Below are 8,732 nucleotides of genomic sequence, written 5' to 3' on the forward strand. Positions count from 1 at the left end.
CAAATTGAAGGTTTGTGGCAACTCTGCATTGAGCAAGTCATCTGGCACCATTTTTCTAACAGCATGTGCTTACTTCATGTCTCTGTGTCACATTTTGGTAATTCTTAAAATATTTCAAACTTGCTAGGCGCAGTGGCTCATGCCTGCAATCTCAGCACTCTGGAGGCCAAGGCAGGTGAATCACCTGAGGTCAGGAGTTCGAGACCAGCTGGACCAACATGATGAAACTCCATCTTTAATAAAAATACAAAACTAGCTGAGTGTGGTGGCGCATGCCTGTAATCCCAGTTACTTGGGAGACTGAGGCAGGAGAATCGCTTGAACCTGGGAGGTGAAGGTTGCAGTGAGCTGAGATCTTGCCATAGCACTGCATCCTGGGCAACAAGAGCGAAACTCCATCTCAAAAAAAAAAAATTTCAAACTTGTTTTATTATCATATCTGTTGTGATGATATGTCATCCATAATCTTGGTTATTACTGTTGTAATTGTTTTGGGACACTATGAACTGCGCCCCTAAAAAATGATGAATTTAATGGATAAATGTTGTGTGTGTTCTGACTGCTCCAACAACTGGCCATTTCCCCATCCCTCTCCCTCTCCTCAGGCCTCTCTATTTCCTGAGACATAACAATATTAAAATTAGGCCAATTAATAACTCCACAATGGTCTCTACGTGTTCAAGTGATAGGAAGGGTTCTATGTCTCTCACTTTAAATGAAAAGCTGGAAATGATTACAGTTAGGAAGGCATGTCAACAGCCAAGATATGCCAAAAGCTAGGCCTCTTGTGCCAGTTAGCCAAGATATGAATGCAACGGAAAAGTTGTTGAGGGAAATTAAAAGTGCTACTCTGTGAACACATGGATGATAAGAAAGCAAAACAACCTTATTGCTGATATGGAGAAAATTTTAGTGGTCTGGGCAGAAGATCAAACTAGCCACCACATTCCCTCAAGCCAAAAACCTAACCAGAGAAAGGCCCTAGCTCTCTCCAATATTATGAAGGCTGAAAGAGGTGAGAAAGCTGCAGAAGAAAAGTTGGAAGTTAGCAGAAATTATTTCATGAGGTTTAAAGAAAGAAGCCATCTCCGTAATATAAAAGTGCAAAGTGAAGCAGCAAGTGCTAACGTAGAAGTTGCAGCAAGTTACCCAGAAGATCTTGCAAAGTGATGAAGATGTCTACATTAAACAACAGATGTTCAGTGTGGAAAAATAAGCCTTCTGTAGGAAGAAGATGCCATCTAAGACTTTCATAACTAGAGAGCAAAAGTCAATGCCTGGCTTCGAAGCTTGAAAGGATAGGCTGACTCTCTTGTTAGGGGCTAATGCAGCTGGTGACTTTAAGTTAAAGGTAATGATGATCATTTACCATTCTGAAAATTCCAAGTCCCTTCAGAATTCTGCTAAATCTACTCTGCCTATAAATAAGACACCATCTTGATGATAGCACATCTATTTACAGCATGGTTCACTGAATATTTTGAGTCTACTTTTCACACCTAGACACATTTTGAGTCTACTTTTGACACCTAGACACCTACTGCTCAAATAAAAAATACTCATTCAAAATACTACTCCCATTGACAACGTGCCTGGTCACCCAAGAGCTCCAATGGAGATGTACAAGGAGATTAATATTGTTTTCATGCCTGCTAACACAATATACATTCTACAGCCCATGGCTCAAGAAGTGATCTTGACTTTCAAGTCTTATTGTTTAAGAAATACATCTTATAAGGCTATAGCTGACATAGATAGTGATTCTTCTGATGGATCTGGGCAAAATAAATTGAAAACCTTCTGGAAATGATTCACCATTCTAGATGCCATTAAGAACATTCATGATCGACAGGAGGAGGTGAAAATAGCATCACTAACAGGAGTTTGGAAGAAATTGATTCCAACTCTCATGGCTGACTTTGAGAGTTTCAAGACTTCATAGAGGAGCCCACTGCAGATGTGATAGAAATAGCAAGAGAACTAGAGTTAGAAGTTGAGCCTGAAAATGTGATTGAATTGCTGGAATCTCATGATAAAACTTGAATGGATGAAGGGTTACTTCTTTTTTTTTTTTAAGAGATAGGATCTCATTCAGTTGCCCAGGCTGGAGTACAGTGGCATGATCAGAGCTCACTGCAGTCTTGAACTCCTTGGCTTGAGCTATGCTCCCACCTCAGCTTCCCTGGTAGCTAGAACTACAGGCATGCACTACTGCCCTTGGCTTTTTTTTTTTTTTTTTTTTTTTTTTTTGGAAAGACAAGGTCTAGCTAAGTTCCCCAGGCTGATCTCAAGTTCCTGGCCTCAAGTGATCCCCTCCTACCTCGGCCTCCCGAAGTGCTGAGATTATTATAGGCATGAGCCATGGCACCCAGTCAAGGAGTTGCTTCTTATGGATGAGCAATGAAAGTGGCTTCTTGAATTAGAAACTTCTCCTGGTAAGGATGCTGAAAACATTTTTGCTACTTGGGAGGCTGGGGCAGGAGGATCACTTGAACCCAGGAGTTTGAGGGGGCAGTGAGCTATGATCCTTGCCACTGCACTCTAGCCTGGGTGTTAAGACAAGACCCTGTCTCTTAAAAAAAAAATAGCAACTCCTCATCCATGAAAGTTGTATCATTAGACTGTTGAAATGACAACAAAGGATTTAAAATGTTACATAAACTTACGATAAAGCAGTAGCGGGATTTGAGAAGATTGACTCCAATTTTTAAAGAAATTCTTCCGTGGAAAGAAATTCAAACAACATCACATGCTACAGAGAAATCTTTCATGAAAGAAATAGTCAACTGATGCAGCAAACTTTATTGTTGTCTTATTTTAAGAAATTTCCATAGCCACTTTAGTAACCACCACCCTGGTCAGTCAGCAGCCATCAACATTGAGGCAAGACTCTCTACCAGCAAAACAATTATGACTCACTGAAGGTCAGATGATCACTAGCATTTTTAGCAGTAAAATACTTTTAATTATATACACTGTTTTTAACATATAATACTATTGCACACTTAATAGATTATGGTGTAGTGTAAACATAACTTTTATATGCAGCAGGAAACCAAAAATATGTGTGATTCTCTTTATTGTGGCAGTTGGATCCAAACTTGATCTCCAACGTATATCTGCATTAAGAGAGGCAAAGTTAGCCAGGCACAGTGGCTCATGCCTGTAATTCCAGCATTTTGGGAGGCCGAGGCAGGTGGATCACCTGAGGTCAGGAGTTTGAGACCAGCCTGGCCAATGTGGTGAAACCTCATCTCTACTAAAAATACAAAAATTAGCCAGGCGTGGTGGCGCACACCTGTAGTCCCAGCTACTCAGGAGGCTGAGGCAGAAGAATCGCTTGAACCTGGGAGGCAGAGGTTGCAGTGAGCCGAGATTGCACCACTGCACTCCAGCCTGGGTGACAGAGGGAGACTCCATCTCAAAATAAACAAACAGAAAAACAATGAGAAGCAAAGTTACCTGCCAGTGGCCACATGGAGAGTAAACTTCCATGTCTAAATCCAGAGCACTTTGCCATGTAAACACACTATGGGTTCCAAACTGCTCTATTTCCTGTCACTGGTGCAAGTGCCATGAACTATGAATTTTACTAGAAGCAGTTGCTCCAATCACTGGTGTCCTGGCCTATGTTCCAGAGAGCTCTCTGGACAGCCTACCCTGCCCCAGGGAACTCAGAGGCTACACCTAGAATATTGCAGCTGGAAAGGGTGCCCATTTGGTTATGACTGTGTGCTCTGTCTTATATGGAAGCATCTGTATACCTCCATATTATTTACAGTAGGGTGGTGAGGAATCCTGGAAGACTTTGAACTTCATGGAGATATAGGAGGAATCAAATGCCTATTCTGCCAAAATTTGGATCTCCAAAATGTTAAGTCCTAGTCGTCAGAGAATCACAGATGAGGTCTGGCCTGTTGATGACCAAATGCATAGTCTTATGATTCCCACTGCTTTTGCATTATTTGTTCTCTTCCTATGCTCCAGACATGCTCCTTCAAGATGGCGAATGCAGATGGGAGGACCCTAAAAGAATACTCCCCACCTCCGATGTCACGGTATTGGCCAGCTCCTGCATCATTTCCATACTTTGGCCACAGCTGATGCTCATAGTCCATAACTGACGCTGTCATCAGCAATATGTGCCCCACCCAACCTCTAGTTCATCCTAACAAACCTAGGATGCCTAAATCATGCAGTACAGAAGGTTATCTGAAATGCAAGGGTTGGGTTTAGGTGCTGAGTGCAATATCTATCACCAAGAAAAGTCCATTAGCCAAAAATATAGTTGAAATAACTATGACATGAAGCATTCAAAGATAGTCTTCTATCCAGAGGAAGTCTCTTATAACTCTCCCATTAAATATACATTCTTTAGAATTATACCCATCAGTTAATGTGTCCAGTGTCTTAATTTGGGAAGAGTTCGCTTCCTGAAAATTTTTCATGACAGATGGTAAAATGTAGAAGTAGTATCTGAGTGAAAGGGCACTAAACTTCAGATTTCTGAGGCTATTCTGGATCATTGTGGCTAGTACATGGTGACGCGTTGCCATGTTGATTCAAGTATTCTATTATTTAAAGTCTTCTTGGATTATAGTTTTTAAATTATTTATGTTTTAATTGACAAAAGATTATATATATTTATCATGTACAATATGATGTTTTGAAACCTGGATACATTGTGGAATGATATTGTGGAATGACTAAATCTAATATATGCATTACCTCACTTATTTTTTATGGTGAGAACACTCAAAATCCACTCTCTTAGTAATCTTCAGGAATACAATACATTAACTGTAGTCCCCATGTTGTACAGCAAATCTCTTAGCTCACTTCTCCTCTCTAACTGAAATATTGTATCTCCAACATCTCCCCAGCGTCCACCCCTCAGACCCCGGTAGACACCATTCTACCTTGTTCCTGTGAATTGAATTTCTTTAGATTTCATATTAAGGTGAGATTATGTGATATTTATCTTTCTGTGTCTGCTTATTTTACTTAACATAATGCTCTCTAGGTTCGTCATGTTGTTGCAAATGGCAGGATTTCCTTCTTTTTAAAAGCTGAGTAATATTTTATTGTTTATATATGTTGATGCTTCCATGTCTTGGCTGTTACGAATAACACTGCAATGAACATGGAGTGCAGATATCTCTTTGGCATACTGATTTTATGTTCTTTAGATATATACCCAGTAATCTAATTGCTGGATAATATGGTAATTCTATTTTTGTTTTTTTTAGGAACTTCCATACTGTTTTCCATATGGGTATACTAATTTGCATTCACACCAACAGTGTGCAAGAATTCCCTTTTCTTCACATCCTTGCCAGCCCCTAGGATATTCTGTCTAATTGATAATAACCATTCCAACAGGTAGGTGTGAGGTGATAACTCATCATGGTTTTAATTTGCATTTCTCTGATGATTAGTGATGTTGAGCATTTTTTTTTCATCTACCTATTGGCTATGCATGTCTTCTTTTGGTCCTTTGCCAATTTTTTAATCAGGTTGTTTGCTTGCTGGTGAGTTGTTTGAGTTCCTTACATATTTTGGATATTAGCCCTTATCAGATGCATGTTTTCTAAGTATTTTCTCCCATTCCTTAGGTTGTCTCTTAACTCTGTTAGTTGTTTTCTTTGTGGTTTGATATTATCCCACTTGTCTAGTTTTGGTTCTCATTGCCTAGACCAATGTAATGGAGCTTCCCTTCTATGTTTTCTTCTAGTACTTTTACAGTTTTAGGTTTTACATTTAATTATTTAATCCATTTAGAATTGATTTTTGTATATGATGTGAAATTAGGGTCCAATTTCATTCTTCTGCATGTGAGCATCCAGTTTTGCCAAGAACTTTTATTGAAGAGGCTGTTCTTTGCCAGTTGAGTTTTATTGGTATCTTTGTCAAAATCAGTTGACCATAAATGATTCTGTTTGTTTCTAGGTTCTCTGTCATATTCCTTTGATCTATGTTTCTGCTTTAAATGCCAGCATTATACTGTTTTGATTTTTATAACTTTGTAATATACTTTAAAACCAGGTAGTGTGATATGTTCAGCTTTCTTGTTTTTGCCCAAGATAGTTCTAGCAATTTGGGGTCTTTGTGATTCCATATAAATTTTAAGGTTTTTTTTCTATTTCTGTGAAAAATGTCATTGGAATTTTGATATGATTGCATTGCATCTGTAGATCACTTTGGGTAGTATGGACATTTTAACAATATTATTAATTCTTCCAATCTGTGAAAACAGAATGTCTCCACTTATTTGTGTCTTCTTCAATTTCTTTCATCAATGTTTCAGTTTCCAGTGTACAAGTTTTTAACCTCCTTGTTTAAATTTATTTCTAAGTATCTTTTTTTTGCTAGCTATTGTAAATGGGATTGTTTCCTAGACTTCCTTTTTGATAGTTCATTTTTACTGTATAGAAATGCTACTGATTTTTTGTATGTTGATTTTATGCCTTGCAACTTTATCAAATTTGTCCATTATTTCTAAACAGTTGTTTTAGGGTTTTCTGTATATCAGAGCATGTCATCTGCAAACAAGGACAAATTAACCTCTTTCTTTTCAGTCTGGATGCCTTTTATTTATTTATTTATTTATTTATTTTTATTTATTTTATTTATTTTTTTTTTGAGATGGAGTCTCGCTCTGTCACCCAGGCTGGAGTGCAGTGGCGTGATCTTGGCTCACTGCAAGCTTCGCCTCCTGGATTCACATCATTCTCCTGCCTCAGCCTCCCGAGTACCTGGGACTATAGGCGCCCGCCACCGCGCCCGGCTAATTTTTTTTGTATTTTTAGTAGAGACGGGGTTTCACCATGGTCTCGATCTCCTGACCTCGTGATCCGCCCGCCTCGGCCTCCCAAAGTACTGGGATTACAGGCGTGAGCCACCGCTCCCAGCTCTTGTAGTCTCTGCCTAATTGCTCCAGCTAGCACTTTCAGTACTATGTTGAATAGAAGTGACAAGAAAGAGTGGGCATCCTTGCCTTATTCCTGACATTAGAGGAAAAGTTTTCAACTTTCCACCATTAAGCCTGATATAAGCCGTAGGCTTTTCATATATGGCCTTCATTGAATTGAGGTACGTTCCTCCTTTACCTAATTTGTTGAAAGTTCTTATCATGACAGCGTGTTGAATTTTGTCAAATGTTTTTTCTGCATCTGAGGAGATGATCATATGGTTTTTGTCCTTTGTTATATTAATGTGGTGTATCACATTTATAGATTTGTATATGTTGTATCACCGTTGGATCCTAGAGATAAATCCCACTTGATTTTGGTACATAATGTATTTAATGTGTTATTGAATTAGTTGGCTAGTACTTCGTTAAAGATTCTTATATATGTTCTATTAGGCTGTTCTTGCGTTGCAAAAAGGAATACTCAAGATTGGGTAATTTATAAAGAAAAGAGGCTTACTTGGCTCATGGTTCTGCAGGCTGTGCAAGCATAGTGCCAGAATGTGTTTGGATTCTGGGGAGGCCTCAGGGAGCTTTTACTCATGGCAGAAGGCAAAGCAGGAGCAGGCACCTCACATGGCCAGAGTGCGAGCAAGAGAGAGAGGGGGCAGGGAGGTGCCACACACTTTTAAACAACCAGATCTCATGAGAACTCATCATCATGAGGACAGCACCAAGCCATGAGGGGTCTGCCCCCATGACCCAAACACTTCCCACCAGGCCCCACCTCCAACACTGGGGATAACAATTCAACATGAGAATTTGTTGGAACAAATATTCGAACCATATATATTCACTATGGGTATTGGCCTATAATTTTCTTTCTTTTTTTTTTCTCACGCTTAATTCACTTTATTTTTCTTGTATAAAAACCCTATGTTGTAGCCACAGCTGGAGCCTGAGTCCGCTGCACGGAGACTCTGGTGTGGGTCTTGATGAGGTGGTCAGTGAATTCCTCATAGGGAGACTTGGTAAATACAGTCTCCTTCCAGAGGTCGGGGGGGCAGGTAGCTGTAGGTCTTAGAAATGGCATCAAAGGTGGCCTTGGCGAAGTTGCCCAGGGTGGCAGTGCAGCCCCGGGCTGAGGTGTAGCAGTCATCGATACCAGCCATCATGAGCAGCTTCTTAGGCACAGGTGCGGGGACGATGCCAGTGCCCCTGGGTGCAGGGATGAGGTGCACCAGCACAGAGCCGCAGCGGCCTGTCACCTTGCAAGGGACGGTGTGGGGCTTGCCGATCTTGTTGCCCCAGTAGCCTCTGCACACGGGGACAATGGAGAGCTTGGCCAGGATGATGGCCCCACGGATGGCGGTGGCCACCTCCTTGGAGCACTTAACACCCAGACCGACGTGGCCATTGTAGTCCCCGATAGCAACAAACACCTTGAACCTGGTGCGCTGGCCGGCACGGGTCTGCTTCTGCACTGGCATAATCTTCAAAACCTCATCCTTGAGAGAGGCCCCCAGGAAAAAGTCAATGATCTCTGATTCCTTAATGGGCAGGGAGAAGAGATATATCTCCTCCAGGGACTTGATCTTCATGTCCTTGACCAAGCGGCCCAACTTGGTGACAGGCATCCACTCCTTATCCTCGGCCTTGCCTTCGCAAGCTCCGCAGCCTTGGCCCGTGACCCCGGCCCCGGATGCCACTGCCGAAACCTCCGCGGAAGCCACCGCGGTTCCCCATCCCAGGGCCACCAGGGCCACCAGGGCCACCAGGGCCTCCGGGCCCCCCCGCTGCACCGGCGTCATCCGCCATTTGG

At 41.4% G+C, this 8,732-nt stretch overlaps 1 pseudogene; it reads right to left on the reverse strand.

Annotated features, from left to right (window-relative positions):
• Positions 1-7,816: 7,816 nt before the first annotated feature.
• LOC101147492 (small ribosomal subunit protein uS5-like) lies at positions 7,817-8,732 on the reverse strand (annotated as a pseudogene).

Source organism: Gorilla gorilla, chromosome 21 (assembly GCF_029281585.2).
Source record: "Gorilla gorilla gorilla isolate KB3781 chromosome 21, NHGRI_mGorGor1-v2.1_pri, whole genome shotgun sequence".
Taxonomy (NCBI): Eukaryota; Metazoa; Chordata; class Mammalia; order Primates; family Hominidae; genus Gorilla; species Gorilla gorilla.